Source organism: Schistocerca serialis, chromosome 3 (assembly GCF_023864345.2).
Source record: "Schistocerca serialis cubense isolate TAMUIC-IGC-003099 chromosome 3, iqSchSeri2.2, whole genome shotgun sequence".
Taxonomy (NCBI): Eukaryota; Metazoa; Arthropoda; class Insecta; order Orthoptera; family Acrididae; genus Schistocerca; species Schistocerca serialis.
The window spans coordinates 203,042,091-203,062,394 of NC_064640.1; the positions used below are offsets into that span (position 1 = coordinate 203,042,091).

At 43.5% G+C, this 20,304-nt stretch overlaps 1 protein-coding gene across 4 annotated transcripts in view; it reads left to right on the plus strand.

Annotated features, from left to right (window-relative positions):
* The window catches only part of LOC126469917 (ras-related protein Rab-3), an 853,612-nt gene that overhangs the window by 446,835 nt on the left and 386,473 nt on the right, over positions 1-20,304 (plus strand). The window contains exon 1 of one of the 4 annotated variants that reach the window (XM_050097307.1): positions 9,589-9,738. The exons of the other annotated variants lie outside the window; for them this stretch is intronic. The gene's annotated coding sequence lies outside the window, so the exon portion shown is untranslated. Of the gene's footprint in view, positions 1-9,588; positions 9,739-20,304 lie in introns of those variants that run through there. 4 annotated transcript variants of the gene reach the window in all.

The following is a 20,304-nucleotide window of genomic DNA, read 5'->3' on the forward strand; positions in this document are numbered from 1 at the left end:
CAATGGTCGAGGACATTTAAAATCAAAGGCAGCCACTACGCACGAATGCATCCCACGATTCCAAGAGTACCGTGGTATGAAAGGATACAAATCTCGAGGAGCTTCACGACAGTTACGGCATGGCTGAAATTTAATCACTGGAAGCTCAAATGCACCTCTATCGGCTCAACCTGAGCCACACCCCTCTATGAGTTTGCGCAGAGAAGGAAGATCCAGACCATATGTTCCTACAATGTCCTCGAAACACGTATCACATCAACGTCTATACAAGCAATCTTCGGGCTCTTGGTCATCAGTTCCCAAAAATGGTTCAAATGGTTCTGAGCACTATGGGACTTAACCTCTGAGGTCATCAGCCCCCTAGAACTTAGAACTACTTAAACCTAACTAACCTAAGGACAGCACACACATCCATGCCCGGGGCAGGATTCGAACCTGCGACCGTAGGGGTCGCGCGGTTCCAGACTGTAGCGCCGGCCATCAGTTCCCAAGCAGCCTCCAAACCTTTTTACGCTGTAGCAACGTTTAAAATACTATACAACATTAACTGAATTTTCCGTCGATGCTTGTCAGACCATGATAATTATACTAAAAACTAAAAACACTTCCTAACGTTCTTCAAAATTATATGTATTTGAGCACTGACCGGATTTCAGCTTCTTAGGTCATCTTCAAGTATCTGTGTTTGCGACATTCAGTTGTCACGTGAAGATGGCCTGAGAAGCCGAAAGCCGGTTCGTGACCAAATAAATATAATTTTGCAGAACATTAGGAAGTGTTTTTCCTATTTAATATTAAATACTGTACAAATTCGTAAACAGTGCCAAAATGCAGATATAGCTCCATGCGCTGCTAATCTAATGCTCTTGGTAATCCGGAGAAGAACGCAGCACAGTTCACTGACTATGTTGTCAGGATGTGAGACGCTCAGCATGTAAAACGTTTCCTCCTGTATGTACTGTATATGCCTGAATGTTGGAGTATCCATATGTACGGCCGTAACACACAAATCTGCTTAATGTATACTGTTCTCGTGTTGTGTATAGATGGTACGTATCGACCTGTACAAATATTCAATTATCTATCCACAGATTTTGAAACATTTCTTACAGGACATACGAAAAACATTTCCTTGTTAATTTAGATGCATAGTCATTAATATGGATTGAATTCGGAATATCCCGAATGAGTTCAAATGGTGCTCTGAGCACTATGGGACTTAACATCTCAGATCATCAGTCCCCTAGAACTTAGAACTACTTAAACCTAAGTAACCTAAGGACATCCCACCCATACATGCCCGAGGTAGTATTCGAACCCGCGACCGTAGCGGTCGCGCGGTTCCAGACTGAAGCGCCTAGAACCGCTCGGTCACTGCGGCCGGCGCGAATGAGTACCAACGGCTTTTTAACAATTTTTATTGTGTTACTAGTGTTTTGTAACTTACTGCCTCTGTGAATCCCGTTTTACATTTTCGTCTTCTTTACTGGTCTTAGTATGCTGTGGATGTAAAATTTGTTTTATATCTAAATCTGTCCTCTCTTAATCCTATATAGCTTCGTTCCAGCATACGACTTACACTAGTACGTACTCTCTATTGTCAGAACGAACTGTAGAAGCCTATTTTCAGTGTTGAGATGGCTGTATGGGCACATACCGAAAGACATTAAATAAAAAAACTGCACCATATGCTCTCTCCGTATCCGTATGAACCGCTATTAGGAACCTGTTATTGCTGAGACGAAGCTGGATATTTGTAATAAGCTATAATAACGTTTCATAGGCTCTGCGAAAGCCCACCTCTCCAATCTGTAACAGCACGTTATGTCCGCACGACCAGTCTATCCTATGTTTTATTACCCTTTCTGACACCTTCAATGAACATGACTGTAGTGCGATACGTCTTTATGACATTTCATCCGGAGGGTTACAGGCTTCAAAACTGGAGCATCTCGCACTGTCTTCAGTTGAAGAGCGTAATTCCTACTGCAGCAGGAATTGCTAAAAATATTGCTCAGGTCAGTTTTTCTGATACCGTCAAATTATACAGCATGGAAAAGACGATGTTGTCACGACCAGGGACCCTGCTTGTGCGAACCGACAACACTCGATTTCGTTCTCTTATTGTTATCGTTTCGTCCAAGATATGAGGGTTGTCCGGAAAGTAAGTTCCGATCGGCTGCGAAATGGAAATCATAGTGAAAACCAAAAACGATTTATTTGCAACAGTTAGGTACACCTTACACCTACTTCTCTACATAGTCGCCGCACCAACTTCGAGTTTTGTAGTAGTATTGTATCAACTTTCCAATATCCTCGTTAGAGAAAGCAGCCGCCTCTGCTTTCGGCCAGTTATCTGGTCTGCAGCTCGTTGTCTGTGGAAAAACTTTGTCTTCATAGCCAGCGGTTCTTGTGAGCAGAGATGAGACTCAGGGGGAGCCAATTACGGACTGTATTGTGGGTGATCAAACACTTCTCATCGGAAACGCTGCAGGAGCGCCTTCATTGCCCCTGCAGTGTGAGGCCGACAATTGGCATAAAGAAGGAACTGTTCGACGGTTGTGTTATGAGGGCTGCATGACACAGGCGAAATCTCTAACCAGGCCCTCATACTAGGCGGGAGACGCTATTCCCTACGCATCTTTACGTGCTTACTGTTCACTCAAAACTGAAAAGACCGACGGGCATACTAGAGACACTGCCCAACACATCTGCGCAAAGCTTTACCGGATTATCCCAGTGATTTCCATTTCGCAACCGATCGGAACTTACTTTCTGGACAACACTCGTATGATGTACACCAGAAGCATCTAAATTAACAGCAAGGTTCACAGAGTCAGCCGTAAAATGTTGAATAAACAAATCCATCTTACCGATTCGAAAAGTCATGCGGCTGGACGTCTGGATTTGAACCTTTCCGATAAGTTTATTTTTTCCCCACACATGGATGTCATTGCATTTAATCTCCCGTAAAATTCTTTCCAATTATTTGGTTTCATGTCCTTTAGGAGACGTTTCAGTTTCTTATGCACTCTACTGAAAGCAACGTAGTTTTCTACTGTCACTTGATATTTTTATAATTTGAGTGCGTTCTTTCACCGCGTTTTGACACTCTTCGTCCCACCGAACTGGTGGTTTATTTTCTATCGGAAGAAACGGTTTACCCTGTAGAATGGACATTTTCGCTGCTTCCTCAATATTTTTTTCTGAAATTCTAAAATTGGTATAATCCACTGCTAGGTTTCCTCGAATCTCGAAGCTGGTCATTAAGGGCGCTATTACCATTTGATAATGCCTCCAGCGCCAAAAATGTTGATCGATATGGAAAGAGACCGATAATTTCGAGCAATTTTAAATAGTAGCCAAAAGCGTTTGTTGCGTTACACAAGAAACAACTTTTCTGACGGGAAAATTTCGTTTGTGGTGAACAATGCATCTTCCTTGTTTAGCAATTGCTTCAGTAAAAGTCAAGAACTGGCAGTCGATCTTTGATTTACAAAAATAGCGGAGAATTCTCGTTATCAAAAGTATCACGAAAATACTGATAAACTCACTTTCGAAGCCGGCCACAGTGGCCGAGCGGTTCTAGGCGCTTCAGTCTGAAACTTCGCGGCCGCTACGGTCGCAGGTTCGAATCCTGCCTGTGGCATGGATGTGTGTGATGTCCTTAGGTTAGTTAGGTTTACGTAGTTCTAAGTTCTAGTGGACTGATGACCTCAGAAGTTATGTCCCATAGTGCTCAGAACCATTTGAACCACCCCCTTTCGAAAGTGGTGAAACTAACGAAACCGAAAAGTCTTATTTACAGACACCACTCGTGTAAAACAATCGAATCTCGGAAAACCGAAAACCGACAGGGATAGCAAAATCGATTCAGACCTTACAAGTAAACACAAGTCAGATTCTTTAATTTTGTTTCGACTTCCACACGTTGCATTGGAAGTAAACGTAGTGTCTGATAAAATGATTCTGCAGCAAAGCAGTAGCTAACCTACTATTGTTGATTTTGAGCTGCTGGAAATGTTCATAGTTTATGGCTTCCCAAGTGAATTGTTGTAACTACGTGACGCTATTTTCGTTCTGTTTAGCTAACCGTGCGGCTAACTAGGGACTGCATCTGCATTTATGGTAGAGGATACTTCCCATTGTACTTCATATTAGAATATCTTGCAGTCCCGTTCACGTGAGGAGTACGGGAAGAATCACTGCGTAAATACCTCTCTACGCGCTGTAATTTGTGTTATTTAGCTTTCGCGATCCCTAATATTAAGGAGACTTTAATGTATTCCTAGATTCGTCACTCAGTTCTGGTTCTTGAATCTTCGTCAACAGGTTTTCGTTGAGGGTTGTCAGTTAAAGTTTTTCGGCATTTCCGTTATGCTCTCTAGAGAGTCAAAGCTGCTATTCTTTGTATACGTTCAATATTTCCGGTTAATCCTATCTGGTACAGATCCAACACACTTCAGCAATATTGTTGGATGGGTGGCACGAGTCTTTTGTAAACAATATCCTTCGTAGACTAACTACATTTTCCCCACACCGTACCTGTGTCCTAAATTCCATCAAGTCTTTACCTAAAACTGATACTGTATGATCATACTACTTCAAGACCTCACAAAGTATTGCATTCAGGTTTATGTATTATTTCAGTGATTCCAATTATGACTCATTTATATTGTAGTCAAATGATTCAAATGGCTCTAAGCACTATGGGACTTAACAACTGAGGTCATCAGTCCCCTAGACTTAGAGCTACTTAAACCTAACTAACCTAAGGACAGCACACACATCCATGCCCGAGGCAGGATTCGAACCTGCGACCGTAGCAGCAGCGCAGTTCTGGGCTGAAGCGCCTAGAACCGCTCGGCCACAGCCGCTGGACTATTGTAGTCATAGGATATTAATATCAGCTGGTAAAATATTAAGTATTCTCTTAAAACAGCGTAGTGGTCGCTTTGGAACGCTGTAGATGGTACCAGGTGATTATGGAACGTACCACGGCTGACTTCAATCACGGCAGTGGAATGGTTTTCTGTGTAGTAGATATGCGGCAGAACGGCTAAAAATGGTTCAAATGGCTCTGAGCACTATGGGACTTAACATCTGAGGTCATCAGTCCCCTAGAACTGAGAACTACTTAAACCTAACTAACCTAAGGACATCACACACGTCCATGCCCGAGGCAGGATTCGAACCTGCGACCGTAGCAGTCGCGCGGTTCCAGACTGAAGCGCCTAGAACCGCGCTGCCACCGCGGCCAGCAGCAGAACGGCATAGGAGCATTTTTGTATGGATGTGCCTATGACCACACCTTGGAGAAAGTTCGCGTATCATCGTGGACAGTCCAATTTGTAAGCAAGGAATGGTGTACGTAAAACTGGCAGCCATATAACACGTCGTAAGAACATAAAATAACTTAACAACCAGAGACTGGGAACGAACGCCACGTCTTATCAATTACCAACGCAATGGAAATAGCTGGTGTCAGTTAATGAACGTCCCCTGCAACCAATTTCCGAGCTAGCATTGCGAAGGGAACTGCATGCTATGGACATTTGGGTTCGGGTAATTCATGAAAGGTCATTGCTCACTGTGGCACATACAGCTGCTCGTCTTACAATACGCAGACGGAAAATTAATCGACTGGAGGTGTGTAGTGTGGGCCGAAGAGTCACAGTTTTGACGCGTTTCAAATGATGAAAGGTGTGGATCCCACAAGCTGCCAAATGCTGCATTTAATTTGCAGCGTGTAGTTAAAGCCGGGACTGTGTCTATGATGGTTTGGAGGTGTCTTTCGTACCATGACTTGGGCCCACGCATTCATTTCAAAATTCTCGGTGACCAAGTATTGCCCATTCCTCTATGCGGACATTCCCGCTTTCCAGGATAATAACAGTCGTGTAGACTGGAGTACACGCGAATTTTCCTGGTTTGACGAACACTCTGGTGTGCTACTGCACCTCGACTAGCACAATAAATGATCCTACCTTAAAACGAAACAAACTCTCTAGGGCTATTTGGGGCACCAGATCGAATCATCTCTGCAGTTTGGTAGCTTGAAACGGCACAGTAGTTTCCGCTCCATAAGCAGCAGGTTTCGCTGCTCGCTCGCACCGGGAAATACAAACGGAGGCGGCTCCGCCGCCAGTTTTATTGCACGACGCGGCCGGCCGCGGGTGCAACAGAACCCATGTGGACGGGTTCATAATATATATTTATATGTGTCGTGTATTATGGATTTCTTGTACGTGAATGTGAATCTGCACATGAACTTTCCTAATCCTCCTCACACTTTTCCATAAAGTATGGCCAAATCTTAGTTGGGAAGTAGTTCTGTAGTATAGTAGTGCCAACCTTACTCCTGGGTAGGGGATCAGAGAGACAGCACAGGCAGGGAAAAGTCAAAGATGTTCCAGTGTCACAAGATTTGGGGTGGAGAGGTTGGTCACGGCCAAGTGGTTTGACCACCCCCTCCACCGCAGCCCAGGGAGACCCCCGGGTGCCCGCCATATCAGGGAGTGTTACAGAAGACGGGTAAGTGAGTAGACGTGCCATCAGTGTGTCTCTCTCGATGTTCACGCGTGGAGGGGTATTTGAATATGTGCACTAGTTATTTTATTTCCAGCTTCGGATTGTGTAAGGAAATGAATGTTCTCGTTTAATTGCGGAAATTTGACCCCCCCCCCCCCCCCCCAGTGTTAATGTATCTGGTCCCCAGTTTGCCCGTTATCCTCCTCACGTAGTGGATGTCCCACGTAAAATATTGGGAGACTTTGGTTGTATACATTTGACCAACGCAAGTCCGTCTTTCCCGTAGAAACGTGCATGCAGATTAGTATATAATACACCCGAGCTATAAGCTGTAAAATTGTAATACCTGTAAACTGGGTCAATTGCTGCAACCGCTGTAAAGTCGAGTGATAATGTTTAAAATAAATAAATAATCAGTTGTCATCAATCTTTAACATACCCCAAAAATCACAAAGGAGTCAAGTTAAAGGAATTCATTTAAAATAAAAGATATGGAATGCAGGGACCCACACATCAGCGTGTGAGCCCTCCAGCCCCTTGCCTAGTATCGTACAGAATAGGGCACGCTCTCTAGGTAGCGCTCTCAAGCTCCCCTCCCCAGTTATCGGTTGCGCAATTTTCATTCAGGGCTTGACGACATCAACTTTCATCTGGCGTCCCTAGGCAAGGAGGTTTGACGGTAATCTTTCAAGCTCTAGGGCATCTAATGACGACGGAAGGCCTTCAGCTGAGCGAGAGTGTCGGTGTTAAACGATATTAGCGTGACTAACTTTTTACCCCATTTTTGTGTTTAGCCAAGGGCATAATATTACATTTCGCAACATTGAAAGCAAGATGTCAATCCTTGTACCAGTTTGAAATAATATAGATTCATGAGCAACTATTTGTGCAGCGTTTTTCAGACGCTATTTCATTATATACCTACAAAAGATCTGATTAAAATGGACTGCCAGGTCATCAATATACAAAGAAAACAGCAATGCTGCCAACGCACTTCACTGGGACACGCCCCAAGTTACTTTTACATTTGTCGCTGACTCTCCATCCTAGATAACATGCTGCGCCCCCCGTACCATAAATCTTCATTTCAGTCAGAAAGTTCGTTACTGCCCCATATAACTGTACTTTCGTTAATAAACATTGTTACGATGTCGATTCAAATGCTTTTCGAAAGACAACAAATATTGCATCCACCTCTCTACCTATATCCTCGGCTTTCAGGACGTCACGTGAGAACAAAACGAATTGCGTTTCGCAAGACCGACGTTTACGGGACCAAGCTAGTTGTCTCGGTCGAGATAATTCTGTTCGAGGTACCTCATTAGGTCTGAGAAGTTGTTATAAGATACTACAACAGATGATCGGAAGTTCCAGGTAATCACTGGAAGCAACATAAGTAAGGAGAGGAAGCTGAACAATGGATTGCCTCAAGGATCAGTTCTCTCACCCTTACTATTCAACCTATATCTATTTGATCTACCTGACACTTCGTCCAGAAAATACTGCTATGCTGATGACCTGGCTCTAGCCGTAAAACACCAAGAAATGAAGACAACAGAACAGATTCTAGCCAATGACCTGTCTGCATTAGATAATTACTTCAAAATCTGGAGACTCCAACCCAGTGTGAGTAAAACAGAAGTGTGTTGCTTCCATCTAAATAACCGGTTGGCGAACGTAAAACTGGAAGTAAGTTTTAGAGGCAGAATTCTTCGTCATAATTGGAACCCAAAATATCTTGGTGTCATCCTGGATCGAACACTATGCTTCAAACAACACCTTCTTAACTTAGCTCAAAAGTTGAGGACTCGAAACAACATCCTCCATAAGCTATGCGGAACTACCTGGGGATCTTCAGCAACCACCCTGCGATCTTCAGCTCTGGGCTTGGTGTACTCAAGTGCTGAGTATTGTGCACCTGTTTGGACGAACAGTCATCATACAAGGCTTGTTGATACCCAGCTGAATACGACAGTGCGCATAATACCTCGCGCAATCATATCTACTCCAGTTTATTGGCTTCCACTGTTAACCGGTATAATGCCTCCTGATCTACGCAGATGTACTGCCCTTATGAGAGAGTTCCACAAGATCTCCAGGAATTCTAACCTACCCGTTCACAGCGACCTGCCGCTTTTAAATCGTAAGAGACTGAAATCACGCTATCCAACTCTGTGCGATGCTGCTGACATGGTTGCTAAGGATTTCAAACCTCTTGAAGTATGGAAAGGTCGGTGGGTAGCAGTGACAGATGAGCACCTGCATAACATCTTCTCAGGTGCTAAACTTCCAAGTGGATTCGACCTACCACGCAAGACCTGGACTACTCTCAACAGAATCCGTACCGGCCATGGCCGATGCAGGGATGCTCTCTTTAAGTGGAAGAAGCTGCCTGATACAGACAGCCTGTGACTGCGGGGCTCCATACCAGTCTGTTCACCACATTGTCAGTGAATGCAGGATTCGAGCCTATCACGGCGCCAAAGAGGACTTCCTGCTAGCAACTCCAGATGCGGTGCGCTGGATTGAAGGACTGGATATTCAGTTGTAAAGACAAACTTAAGTTTCTTGTGTGTTAATATGTACATATGTATACGTAATTTAATTCCATGATATGTCTGTATTAGCCATACGCTGAATAATAATAACAGATGGATATCGAGACACGATCGATTTTCTGGCTCGTCTCTTCCTTCGTTTTTGTGACGTTAAAGTATATTCGGCTCCAGTCGTCTCAGATTGCTGGTTGTACTACTTAGCTCTATCCGATTAGTTTACTAGGCCCGTGAGCGGATTCTCCAAAAAAAAAAAACGGTTTATATCGCGAGTAACCCGACGAGCGTAACTAGGGCAGAGGTGCAAAGCGAGGGAGGAATGTGGCACTTGTCGCATTTGGGCTGCGGTGCTAACTCGATCGGATTGTGGCCGCATACATTGACGAGCGGCTGAATGAAGCGCCGTGTAGCGGGCGGGCACCCGTCTGCGAAATCAATACCAGGGGGGAGCAGCTGGCTACACTCGCCACTAGAGCGCAGCAGCAGCGCGCGCCATCTTGTAACGTTACTATGATAGCGTATTAGCCCGCAGTGCTCGGCCGTGCTTTGCTGACAGTCACTAACACCTGGGTGCGCGACGCACTCTCGCGATATTCGGCTGGTGCGTGGCGTGTCTGTCAGTCGGTGAACACCACAGCGCACTCATCACCAGGTCTGTTCTCCTTCGACGCGCTTTGCGCGTAGTCCTAGCCGCGCGCAATGCAACATTTTTCTCAGATCCTTGCGTAGCCTTGCTCAGAAATATGCGGCGACTGTATAATTGTTAATGTAATACATTTTTTTTGCAACTGCGCGACCTGTTGCGAATAGCATCTCGAGAATGTGCCGTAGTCTCCGATGTACTCGATTTTGGCGGTAAACTGGTTTCGGGAAAAGTTTCTCGCACCTCAGACATTGCAAAAAAAAGCTGCAACTCATTGCAGATCTTTTCTGACGGTCGCCTATAACCGCCAATCCCCTGTGTTCGTTGACCCGTACACCGAGCAGTTTTCGTCAATAACGCCTCCTCCTTGCGTCAGTAGAGATTGTCGAACACGGATGTCATTTGAACACGAGGGTACTGTGTTGCAACATTTAGCTAGGAATACGCATACGCCTGTTTCAATTCTGTGGGAATGATAATGATTAAATGTCCACGTAAGACGCTGTTACATGTGTTACCAGTTGCGAGTACATATTTTTGCACCATTTCTGTCCTAATGAGCCTCACGAAACACGGGAATTCGCTGTTGTGCCCGAAGCAAATAATTTTTCTGACTAGATCTGCGTATTATTTGAGAATACAGATCATTTATTTAACAGAGTTAACGTATGTTTTACTCCCTTTGTGGCCAATGCCTCCTGCTTTTGCGAATATAAGCAAAAGTATTGCGTGGTTTTTCAAAATAGACTTTAGGTTTAAAAATTACTGTTATCTAGTACTGTATCAATGGCAGTTCGTATGAAACTGACTTAGCGTGAAGTACTTACGTATTCAGCAGAGAAATTATTTTGTGTGTCGTGTATACAATTGAAATACACGAAATTTATCCGTCCCTTTCAAATCCGTGACAGGCTCTCTGAAACCATTATTTAACTTTCGCGTATTATAATTCTATCCTCCACGCAAAAATTTCGACACTTTTCAAGTCGACAGAAGTTCGAAGTCAGGCGGGAAGCGTAACACTAAGGCGGCAACGGAAAAAGTCTGTAGTTTTCGTGGAATCTGATTGCAGACAGCATTTTATCGATGAGATAAATCATTTATATTTCTAGCACTTGTTTCAAAAATTGTAGCTAGCACCATATGTGTAATATTTTGGGTTGCTACTGCCGATTTCGATTCATACCTTATTCGATATGTCGTACTGGTTCGCGATTATCTCATTCAAAGGATGCATGCATAAGGAAAAACTGAACTACAAAGCAACTGAAAACTGTTAGAGACAGGTATTAAATCACGATCTCTCGCACAAGACTATGTTGAACTCCACGTTTTTATAGTTTTCATGAAAGATTATTCGACACTTTGACATACGTAGAACTCTTGAAACATTTAAAATGTATGATTTGGTGCATTATTGGTGACACCCCTGTGAGCAGAAACAATTCTGTTCCTTTCGGCAACAGCTGAATATTGATTACTATGCTCCAACTGGCGGGTCACAACGCTGAATCGACATCAGGCAGACACAAGCTTACAGTTTCTAACATCCTGAAACAGGCACACGTAAATTTGCTTTTATTGCACATCTCATGGTGTGTTTTTTCGTTAAGTGTTCTCGCCTATTTCAACAGCAAAGAAAGTGGTGCCCATATGGGTCCTAGATATTGGTTACAAGTTATACGTAGCATATTTCCCCATTACAGACTTTAGAAGAAGCGTTTCATGACTGACAGATCTCACTATCTGAGGCCTTCCGTGCGAATACGAACAGATCAATATAACACCATTTCCTTTCTTTCCTTTTTCCCAGAGTATCTTTTTCGTGGGTTGTACTGTCTCGTTAAGTGTGCTTTCACTGCGGAAAACGTGTCCGTATAGATTACGTTTACTCTAAGAATTAAGTTGTTATTGCTTTGCGTAAATTGTATGCATTCTTGTATTACAGCAACACAACAATATTGTTTAGGCGCGTTAGGTAATCTGTTCCCCATACTTTCACACTTCACACTTTCAGATTTAACACAACAATTCATTTGAAATGTGGGATTTTCGTTTCGGTTGTCTTATGTAATAAAATAATTGTCGATGGAAACGCCTTCAGTAGGCGCGTTGCTATTGCCTTCCATTGTTCACAAATATCAGTTAGTCTTGCAGTTTTTTGTTTAATGTTTTTCCTACTGCACAGCGCAGCTGTCGTGTCTACCTTGTAATTGCACTGTTCGGTCAAAAATTGCAGACGAATGCCGCTCCAGTAAGTATATAAGAGTGCTCTAGCAGCACGCCCCTGCATCGCCAATGAGACTTCGCCCGTTTCTTCCGAAGTCGTTGCTCCTGCTCGTAGCAGTTCCTGTAGCTTGTAGTATAAAATTGTAAGCTGTAAGCTTGATTGTTAATATCGTCGTCTCTGCTGAACTGCTAGCATTCTCACATAAGTTGTGCTCGGAGTGTTGAGAATAAAGCAGTGTAACTCAGCAGTTGACAATGAAAGAGGTTTTGGCATTTTCTACACGGCAACGAACTGCTGTCATATGTTAGTGTAAGAGGATAAGTGCCATATGGACACACATAAAAGCGAGCTGTGTCGATATGTATGTCTTTAGCGTTGGGCCCATCGCACCAGCCGACAATAATCCAAAGAGACTTCAGTACGTAGGGTAATCTTTCCACAGATTTCGTCACCAGAGGCTGCTTCCGTTACTGAATATCTCAGTGACGCCATTTATAGGTGTAACTGGTGCTGTGTGCAAGCGGACTTGGAACAACTTTCAGGTATTCATCACGAAAAAAAGTAAAATATATGATACATTTCGTATCCAAAATATGGAGGATGTTCCAGCCCTAGGTAGTCGACTGAGCGAACGCGCTGGATCGACAGTTTACCGTACTCTCTCCGTCGGTCATTTAATTTTACCCAACTCCAAGCTACTCCCACTGGCTCGTAAAGCCTATCTTGACTACATGTGATAACTTCTACAGACAGTATTAATTTTTGCATGTGTAGTCCGTGCGATACCTTTCGGTGTGTGGCGGAGGTTACATTATCAACCCTCCCCCCACCAGCACACCACTCCTATTCCTTCAGTGGGTGGTGTGCGGGAAGAACAATTACGACAAATCTCGATATAGCTTTAATTTATGTAGTTTTACTGCTCTCTCATTCTGCGAGTGGTACGCGAAAGAAAGAAATATCTACTGACGCTCTTGGAAGTTTAAGTCGGAGACGCGTTCACCGACGACGTCGTTTACATACGACGCAAGAGTTTCGAGTATTTGTTCACTATGAGTACCACGTAAACAACGAATAACACAAGTGAACCCCATTAATTTTCGCTATAATACTTTCTGGAACGTTGCTTTCATTTCAGAGCTTTTTGGGGATTCTCTAGCATCAGCAACAGCCTGCCCACGGAGACAGGTTCACTGGATTGAGTTGCAGTGTTGTGGCACAGCGGAAATTATCTCAGCCGTTACCACAGTGCCCGATGCTGCAGTCATTGCATCACAGCGAGCATGATCCTGGAGCGGCCCTATCAACCAAATGATACAAGACGTCTCAAATAATTTATGTACGCAAATCTCGCTCGTTGTCAATACTGAACTGCTGCTAAAATTTGGTTTATTGAGTAGCAGCGAACAAATACATCGTAATGCAATAATTACTCAATACGTAGCTTTCATATTTCAAATAGGACGTCCTGTGTATTCAAGTTCTTCTTTATTACGTGAATATAAGTTTGGAGTTATTTCACTACACTCCAACTCAAATCATTGCAACAGACATTTTATGGCGTTCCGTTTGTTGCGATTCACAATTCATATACAAGATATGTTCTTATCGCGTCACATATTTTATTGTCTGCTTCATGGAGGGAAAGAACGTCCGATTTAGGCTCATTATACGAGCAAATATTTCGACAACTAGAGTTATATCATGAAAGATGTATCGCATGTAGAAAGTTGATAGCTGCCCGGTTCCTGCAGGTTGAAATATCTTTGACCTAAGCAGCATTTCAAGTAAATTTCGATTATACGTAACATATAGTCCTGATAGTCATTACTTTGGTTACTATTTTGTCATTTGTCTGATGTAAGATACACAAAATAAATTTTATACGTCGATACCTGTCAGAGAATGCAGTATATATTTCCAGTTATCTGTTTTGCGTAAACGACAAACTACACTAACGCTTATTGAAAGACAAATTTACACATTGTTCGTGGTGACTAATGAGCTCAGTGAGGGGTCAGAGGGGGGTACTTCATTAAGCTGCATCATCACAGCTGATAGTCACTTGTTGAATTACAACATATATTTCAGCGATTGGCGCAGGTTGCCAAACTTGTAAGTGAATACAAGTCGTCTTCTTCTTTTTCTTGGCCATGTCAGCATGTTAATCTGGCTTTGGCAATGTCAGTGGCCGGATGCCGTCTGTTTGGAGTTTGCCCTCCAGTGCAAGCAAACAACAAAATCTTACTATATTACTTTTTTGCACTAACGTATTTTGGCACAGTAATGCCGTGGTCAGGATATTTCATTTTGTTGGTTTCTGAAAATGCTTCACGTTTACGAGAAAATTCTTGAGTGAAAAATTAGGTCTTAAACTCTTTTTTATGTACTGCACTATTTCTCTAAACATAAAGGTTTATATCTTCAGTAACGGGAAAGGTAGCTTGACACCTGAACAGTTAACAAAGCATGAACAACAGGAAAACAAGGTAGATCACTGCAACGGATAAAAATGTTTTAAGCGTAATTTCTCATACACCGAAGCCTTATTTTGCATACACTAATTATTTCCTAAAACATATGCTTCCAGATCTCAAAAGAAAAACGTGCCGAAACATATTTGGCTAAGGAAATTCATGCAGGAAAAGATTGTTTTCTGCATAATCAGTCTGACAGCAATCCCCATAATTTGCTGCACAAACATGGTTGCCGTTAGAAAATTAAAATATGTACCCATGTTATTCTTTTAGCAGTTTCTGTAAACAGATGTGTGACAGATATTACCACCTGAGACTGAAAATGTTTAGCAATTCTAGTCGGCAACATGCCATCCTCATTAGTTATACATCTACATTCAGTACATTCTCTGAAAACCACCATACGGCACATGGCAGAGGATACCTTTTAAAAGTGCTAGTCATTCCTCTTCTCATTCCACTCGCAGATGAAGAAAGGGAAAAATGACTATCTATATGCTTCCGTTCCAGCCATGATTTCTCTTATGTTGTGTTCGTGGTCTTTACGCTAGATGAACATAAATTCACATGGCAGTATAATCGTTCCGCTGTCTGTCCTAACTTTCGGTTCTCTAAACTTTCTCTATGGTATTTCGCAAAAAAAAAAAAAAACAAAAAACAAAAAAAACATTCCCCACCGGGTATTTTCATTTGAGTTCAAAGAGCATTTCCATAATATTCGCGTGCTGATCGAACCTACCGGTAAGGAATGTAGTAATACTCCTCTGTAGTGCCTCAGCCGGCCGGAGTGGCCATGCGGTTCTGTGCGCTACAGTCTGGAGCCGAGCGACCGCTACGGTCGCAGGTTCGAATCCTGCCTCGGGCATGGATGTGTGTGATGTCCTTAGGTTAGTTAGGTTTAAGTAGTTCTAAGTTCTAGGGGACTGATGACCACAGATGTTAAGTCCCATAGTGCTCAGGGCCACTTGAACCATTTTTCCTTATAGATAAGCGCTAACATCCTAAAGTTCTTCCAATAAACTGGCGTCCGTTTTGTACCTTCCTTACAAGAGACCTTACGTGCTGATTCCATTTCACGTCACTTTGCAACGTCCCGTGTAGATATTTAATCGACGTGATTGTCTCAAGCAACAAACCACTCATACTGGTTTTGAAGATTGCCGGATTGTTTTTGCTCTTCATTTACATTATCTCAGATTTTTACAGTGAGCTACTACTGATCACACTAAATAGAAATTCTGTCCAAGTCATCTTATAGTTGTAGTGCAAGCATTTTTGGTTGCAAAATTAAAACATACGTTCTGGAAAGTACGACAGCGTGTTGTAAAGTAAATTTTTTATGTGAAAACTATTAAGGCTTCTGAAATGAAATAAAATTTAACATTCTACATTTGATTCCTCATGTCTACATTCATTTCTGAATAAAAATAGTACACCTAGAAAATGGATGTCGATTTCGATCCAATGGCAGCATGTCACCTGTGCAGATACTAGATGTATTGATAATGGTTTCAGCATCGTGTGCCAACAAATAGCGTAGTTGCATATCTACCAGAGCACACTCTGTGTCTAAACTTTAATAGGGAATACTCACAACCAGAAGGCTCAGTGTGGTGCAAACATCTGAAACAAGCCACCTTTCCAAGGAGGACGACTCGTGCAAGGAAAAAAAAAAAAAAAGAAATAATGGTTCAAATGTCTCCAAGCACTATGGGACTCAACATCTGAGGTCATCAGTCCCCTAGAATTAGAACTACTTTAACCTAACTAACCTAAGGACATCCATGCCTGAGGCAGGATTGGAACGTGCGACCGTAGAAGCAGCGTGGTTCTGGACTGAAGCGCCTAGAACCGTTAGGCCACAGCGGCCAGCTGCACGGAAGAGATAGTCGTTTGTGAGTACAACATACGAAGTGCGACAATAAAGTAATGAGACTGATTTTCTTTCAAAATGTGGCAACCCTGATGGCTTGCGTAGGCACAATATCTTTGACCTTGGTCTGTAAGCTGCTTCTTGTCCAAGTGGCACATCGATGCAACTGCTCAGTCGTGAGTTGGGCTGTAATAAGTTAACACGTGTTTGTGTCTCTCGTCACGGAAATGGGACCGCATAATATTGCGCAACGGTATGCCATTTCTTTTTGCGTTGAACTGCGTGAAAACGCGACAACAACTTACGGTAAGCTTCAGAAGGCTTTTTGAGAGGAGGTTATGTTAAGAGCTCAAGTTTTTCGTTGGCGTAAAATGTTTAGTGAAGGCAGTATAAATGTTGAAGATGAAGACCGCAGTGGACGATCATCAACCTCATGGATGGATGTCAACTTGGCCAGGGTGAGTGAACTCGTACGATCTGATCGAAAATTATCCATGAAAATGATTGCAGAAGAACTGAACATCAATCGAGAAACGGTTCGTCTAATAATAACTGAAGATCTTGGTATGAGAAAGATTTGTGCGCCGACCGTGGTGGCCAAGCAGTTAAAGGCGCTACAGTCTGGAACCGCGCGGCCGCTATGGTCGCAGGTTCGAATCCTACCTCGGGCATGGATGTGTGTGATGTCCTTAGGTTAGTTAGGTTTAAGTACTTCTAAGTTCTAGGGGACTGATGACCTTAGAAGTTAAGTCCCATAGTGCTCAGAGCCATTTGAAAGATTTGTGCAAAAATGGTCCCCAAAAATCTCACACCACAACAACGAGAAACACGGAAAAATGTGGCTGCCGATCTGTTAGAGAAAACGGAAATCAATAGAGAATTGTTGAGCCATGTTATCACTGGTGATGAAAGTTGGTTTTTTCATTTCGATCCAGAGACAAAACCCAGCCCAAAAAAAAGCTTGCATGTCAAAGTCAAAAGTGAAATGCATGCTTATGTGCTTCTTTGATTCCAAGGAAATTGTTCATAAAGAGTGGGTGCCTCCTGGACAAACAGTTAACGGAGGTGGTGCAATTGCCGGCTCTCCAGATAGTCGCCCCTCTAACTCATCTTTATAACGAATGTCTTAGGCAGCAAAAGTTCCCTCGAATTTGGAAGAGGGCGAATGTAGTGATCATCAAGAAAGGAGCTGACAAAGACCCAGCAGAAACAAAATCCTACCGGCCAATCTGCCTGCTTGATCTGCTTAGGAAGGTTCTGGAGAGACTGCTGGCTGACAGACTGGCTGCGCACCGAGTGCTGTGCGGGATGAGCAGCAGGCAATTCGGCTTCAGGCCTGGGCGATCAGCATCTGATGCAATCGCCCTGGCGGCTGAGGTCTGTGGCTCTACCCCGTACAAGTACGTTGTCGGCATCATGGTGGACATAAGTGGCGCCTTCGACAACCTGTGGTGGCCTTCGCTCTTCTCCTGTTTACGGGAGATTGAGTGTCCAGGGCCGCTATATGGGTGTCTGAGGAGCTATTGTGAGGATCGGGAGGTCTGGCTATCATCCCCTAGCACAAGGGTAAGAAAAATAATCACTAAGGGATGTCCCCAGGGCTCCGTACTAGGTCCCCTGTTTTGGGACATCCACATGGAACCTCTACTAGACAAATTACAGCAAAGTGATGAAGTGCTAGAGGTGATAGCCTACGCCGATGACCTCCTCCTACTGGTTGGCGGCTGGAGCCGAGAAGACATAGAGCCTAAAATAGAACGAGCAATAGAAACACTACAACTTTGGTGCCGGAATACTAAGATGACAATTTCACCAACTAAGTCCACATACCTCCTTCTAAAGGGACAACTAGTCAGAAATCCAACAGTCAGGATAGAGGGCTCACCAGTTCTCAGACGACGTGAGACTCGATACCTGGGCATCATCATTGATGAGAGGTGGTCATTTGGCAGACACATTGAAACCGTAACACAAAGAGCCTTACAAGTACTCAACAACCTCATCTCCATTGGACATAAACGTTTCCACCTCCCACCACATCTCATCAAACTATATCATAATAGCATACTCACCTCCATAGTGGGTTACGGTTCTGGAGTCTGGGCACACAGGCTCACGAGGGTGGTGCCCGCCATGACAGTGAGAAGAGTGCAGAGGAACATGATTATGAGATCAATGGGGGCTTACAGGGCCACACCGGGAGGAGCCCTATTAGTCATAATGGGACTCTGCCCCTTAGATATTAAAATTCGAGAGCAGGCCGCTTGGTACTGGGCAAAAAAGGGGAACTTGGATAAAATAGAGGAAATTCTAGGAAGTAGGATTGAAAATAAAGTTGAGATCAGGTTAAGAGGGGATCAGCTGTGGCAACATTCATGGGAAAGCGAAGAAACAGGGCGCAGAACGTTTTACTTATTACCAGATGTCAGGGAAAGAATGGGAATGACATATTTCGAACCAACCAGGGGACTGATTCACTTTCTCACTGGATATGGACCCTGTCAGACATACTTATGTCGATTCGGGAAAAAGGCGACACCCACGTGTGACTGTGGTGTTCCGGAGGGTACTCCTGACCATGTAGTCTACGAGTGCCCCCTTTTCAATGATGTGGCCTCTGTGTTACGAGACCAACTACCCCACAATGACACATTCAGACTGTTGAGACAACGCGACACCTTTCAGATTATCAACGAACTGGCTAACGCGGTATCACAGAAAGTCTTAAGGGACTACCTGCGAGAACCAAACTAGCACCTTACAAAGACCCTTTAAACACCGATGAAGTCTAGTACCCTATTCCCAAACCGCCTGAGCGCGGAAAGGCCGACTTCTTGAGTCTAGAATCCGCCGCGCTTCGGGACTAGGGGGAGTGGGGTGCAGTTACACACTGATTTAGACAACGCACCCAATCTTGACCTTAGGATAAGTTTAGTTGTAGGACCTAGTTTATAGATTTTATTCATAGGAACCTGCAGCGACTAACACCATGGCCTGCCCAGTGTCAGGGGCACGCTCATTGGGGTTAGCTCAATGAGCAAGGCCTTATAGTAGGTTTATATTTTCAGCTGACACATTTGTAACGCTGCAGGCTTTAGTGACTAGTCCATAGTTAGTTAGGTTACCACTTAGCACTTAATAACATATTACTTTGCCCATTGTAGTTCCCATATAGTGCTCTTACTAACTAGTTACTAAATCATACGTAGAATAGCTGCAATAAAATGCATAAATGTAGAAGTATTACGGCCCACTAATCACATAAGGTGGTGGGCAACATTGTATAATTAATAAGCTTTTGAAAATAAAAAACAGTTAAACAATATTACTACAAAGAAATTTTAGAAAGACTTCGTAAAAGAGTCCCTCGTGTCCGTGCCAACATTGCTGATAATCGGATTCTGCATCGCGATAATGCGCCATCCCATACTGCTTTGTCAGTACAGCAATTTGTAACCTCAAAACAAATTTCAGTACTACCACAACCACCTTATTCACCAGATATCGCTCCGTGCAACTTTTTCTATTTCCAAGAGTCAAAACGGCGGTCAAGGGACACCATTTTTAAACAACACAAGACGTCCAAAAAGCTGTGACGAGGGTCTTGGAGGATATTACAGAAGATGAGTTACAGAAATGTTACCATCAATGGCAGAAACGCTAGAAAAAGTGTGTGCAATAAGGAGGGAACTACTTTGATGGAGATAACACTAAACTTGACTAAATCGGTAAGCAACATTTTTTTTTCACATCAGTCTCATTACTTTATTGTCGCACCTCGTATACATGGTGGGCGCTGTCTCGTAGAGTTCATTCGTACCAGTCACACTGGCCCCACCCCAGCCGGCCGCGGTGGCCGTGCGGTTCTAGGCGCTTCAGTCTGGAACCGCGCGACTGCTACGGTCGCAGGTTAGAATCCTGCCTCGGGCACGGATGTGTGTGATGTCCTTAGGTTAGTTAGGTTTAAGTAGTTCTAAGTTCTAGGGGACTGATGA